Source organism: Nannobrachium achirus (assembly GCF_963921795.1).
Source record: "Nannobrachium achirus genome assembly, chromosome: 1".
Classification (NCBI taxonomy): Eukaryota; Metazoa; Chordata; class Actinopteri; order Myctophiformes; family Myctophidae; genus Nannobrachium; species Nannobrachium achirus.
Window position 1 is genome coordinate 4975565 of NC_137810.1, and position 4261 is coordinate 4979825.

The following is a 4261-nucleotide window of genomic DNA, read 5'->3' on the forward strand; positions in this document are numbered from 1 at the left end:
CCGTTGAACGCTGATGCCGGCGATTTGAAGAGAATTCTGTGTTTTTGCTGCTGTGTCGGGGGAGCCAAGGAACGTCGCCAGCCATCCACAGTGGACGGAGGAGCTACGGCGGTGATCCGGACCGGAGGCAGGCTGTTTGGAGCAGTGTATCATCTTACGGCGCCCACCGGCTGCACCGATAGGTATGGCCCCGGAGAGCGGAGTTGCAGCGGGCGCTAATACACCCAAATGAGGCCGTGCGTGGACTTAGCCAAGGAGGACGACCCGGTCGCTCGGTGTGCTGCGATCAGCGAACCGGGTAAGCATTATAAAGCTATGCTTTTTACGTTTCAATATGTTCTATACGTCTGTCTGTCTTTCAATGTTATATGAGATCAGTGCTGTGTTCTGGGGACTCACCGGGGACTACCCTCCACACCTCGCCCGACTTGGCACACCCTCGCAGGCACGGCGCCGCCAGGCGCCGGCCTCTATACCTCCGTGATGGAGGAACAATAAAATATGAACGGCGTCTGCCCTCGTGAACCTTTCAAAGTAGCGTATTTGATAGGGATTATGTACTATAGCGTCTGCCCTGGCCAAACGAATAGTAGCTGATCGTATGCCCTCAAAAAAAGTCTAGAACACACCACTGTATGATACGCATAAAGTGTGTTCCTGTGGAAATGAGCCATGAATCTGTAGGTCTACTCTAATGCAAGCTTGTAATACATTCTTCAATCAATCAATAACCGATGTCAATAGCCTGACCTGCTATTGTTTTTTTTCCACGTAGGGTGCATTTGGTAATATACAATTCAATTCAAAGGAGCGTTATTGGCATGAGAAAACATACGTTTACATTGCCAAAGCAAGTATCACACATACAATAAAACTAGACCAGGTCAACCTGGTTGTGCCAGACCCCCTGTCTGTCATCATCATTTATGACATCATGCCTTTTGTAGGCATGTCATCATCATGTCATCATCATATATACCCTTTATATAGAAAACCAGGACAGACAGACCGACATTTGCTTATGTAGGCCTACCCATTTCATGGGTCTGGCAAAAAACAGTTGAAAATGCTATGTCGCATTGTCATTGCCAGACCCATGAAATGGGTAGGCCTACATAAGCAAATGTCGGTCTGTCCGGTTTTTCTCCATAGATGGTCATGATGATGACATGATGATGACATGAGGGAGGGATAGACCGACAGACAAAGCCTTCATGTCATCACAATGTCACAAATGATGATGACATGAGGGAGGGACAGACAGCCTATAAAGGGACAGACAGCCTATAAATGTACCATTAAATTTATAGGCCCAGAGGGTTGGCAGAACCGGGGTCTGGCACAACCAGGTTGACCTGGTCTAGTTTTATATATATACAGGGTACAAATAGCAGCATTATTTTCCTCATAGTACATAAAGGTATCAGCTCTGTTTCATACTGTATGTGCAGTAGGTCTAGATGTCAATCCATGGTTTGTAGTAGGTGTATGAAGTTCCTCCAACTTCTTCCAGTAAGAATACATTTCTTTATAGTTTAGTTTTTTATTGTGTGTGTATACCTAGATAGATAGTTTAGTAATACAATCTGTGTGTGTGTGTGTGTGTGTGTGTGTGTGTGTGTGTGTGTGTGTGTGTGTGTGTGTGTGTGTGTGTGTGTGTGTGTGTGTGTGTGTGTGTGTGTGTGTGTGACATAATAATCTATCAAATCGATCTCAAATCTGTATCAAATTTGTATCAAAGCAGAGCCTATAGAATTCAGTGGCCACGTATATATACATATATACATTTGAAATTATTTAGACTAGTGAAAACAGCCGATCTACAAGCACACAACGCCTCGCTTGTAGATCTGCTGTTTTCACTACTTTTGTGCGACAGCCTTTGCTAAAGAACATACAAATTATACAGAAGCACGTTCATTTAGTATTTTGTATTTATTTCTATCATATACAGGGCCCGTGGAGTCTGACTGGATGGAGGAAGGATGGGAGCCCGATCTGCAACCAGACCAATGACAACGCAGAGGACAGTATGATGGCGGAGATAGCGAGAGCGGAGGAGTCAGGCATAGGTCATACACACTGTAGGTTCGCTGCCTGGACCAATGTCACTCTAGGGGAGCTGAAGAACTTTCTGGGACTTCTCTTCCTCACAGCTATCGTTCACAAGCCGGAGATTGCCATGCAGTGGTCAAAAAAACATTGCCATGCCGTACTTTCCCAGAACAATGGCAAGGAACAGGTACCAGGCCATTTTGAGGCACCTGAGGTACACACACACACACACACACACACACACACACACACACACACACACACACACACACGGTGAACAGTACCATCTTTGACCTTTATTTGTGGTGCCTTTGACTCCTGAATGTTGGCTTGTTGAATGCCTTTTTTTGAGAATACAGTACAGTACAGTACTGACTTTTATATTATTTTATTTATTCTTTACTTGCTGCACATTTATTTTATTTTACTTTTATCCAGTTATATTTTATTTTTGTGAAGTCATATTTGTGATTTCTTTTTTTTTGGAAATATTTGTAAATATTGTTGAACATAAATATGTTCATGCTGGATGTGTGAGGTACTCACCAGGGTTAGGGTTCGATGTTGCCATAAAATAAAAGGTTGACATCGCTTTTCTGACTTTTTGTCTTCCTGACCTTCTAGACCAGGTAAAAACACAGTGAATTCACAGTGCATAGTTCTATCAAAATGTAAGGCAATTTCTACCTTCTGAGTCATTTCATACTTTTTCACTTTGCCCCCTTGAAACTAGACGATGGTACAATATTTTTTTAACTTTTTTTGCACATAATGAAAGTAGGCATGTCATTCTTTCTGTCAAGGGTACTTGTGTTCCGTTACCATTTACCAATTTGTTGCTATGGCTTCCTAAAGTTTTTTTTCTTTGAACTCAAATATCTCAGAATCTAGATTTCTGAGGTTATTGACTGGTTTGCGCAGTGCGCACTCTCGAGCACCTATCTCCAAAACCGCTCACCGAAATCACTCCAAAAATGTTTTGGTAAAAAAAAAAATCCTCTTTTACCAAACCTCCCATTTTTGTTCCGATGTGAATATCGGATCATTTCCAATTTATTCCCTGGAATTGGGGCAGAAATGAATGGGACCTAATGGTGGCACTGGTAAGGGACGGGGGGCAGGGGGGGCTGGCACTCAAAGTGTTAACAGCTCTTAGGGGTGGGTATTCACTCCTGGATGGGTATTCATCCATGTAGTAATCCGGCTAACTTGTGAAAGAATACTGTTGACATGGCATACTGGCACAGTCAATGGAATTCATTCACATGTGTGTAAATGGTGCCTAAATAAAGTGACAGATATTTTCGATGAGAACAATTTCATGTGTAATGAAATGCCTGTATTTGTGTGTCAGTCACAAGCAGGGCAGGAATTTCAGGGAGGCCATGAAGGCCATGGCCGTCGTTGCCCCCTCGAGTTTGGCCTTGTACCCCTCCAAAAAATGGCATGACCTGAGGCCACAGTGGCCTTAATGCCCCAGCTGACTGCACCACTTTCTCCTCTGTCTCTTTCTTGTCAATATGTCGACACCAGTGTCTCTCTCTTGTCATGTAGACACCAGTAATTTGATTTGTGCAGGGCCGAGCATGGATCACATTGTAAATACCATTTATTTATTTCACAGCAGATGGTCTACATCAGGGGTCAGCAATTCGATTTTTTTCTAAGCCATGAGATTGGCAGGCCAGAACATAATGAAAGGCTAATTTGAGAAATTCATTGTTAAACAATGTTACTGGAGCTCCAAGACAGACTGCCTTACAAGACATATAGGCATCTAAAGAAACAAATAGATATGTGGAAAAACGAGCCGTTTCCCCCCGTTTCTATTTGCAAATATTGATGGACTGATGTAGTGGAGACTATAATAATTTTAATGATTTAATATATACTTTTTATGTTCATAATTATTATTCCCTTCTTCTCTGCTGCCAGTAGGCTACAACATCACATACATATAGATAGATATAAGAATGATTCATATTACTCACTTTCAGTGTTGGGCAGTAACGAATTACTAATAATATATTACTGTAATATTATTACTTTTTCCAGTAACGAGTAATATAAGGTATTACTCTAAAAAAAATGGTAATATATAACGCTTTACTCCGCAAAAAAAAGCCTCGCTACTCCGTTACTAGCCATTTTAGCCGATTGCAGAAAAAGAACAGATCTACAAGACATCAACATACATCTACACTTC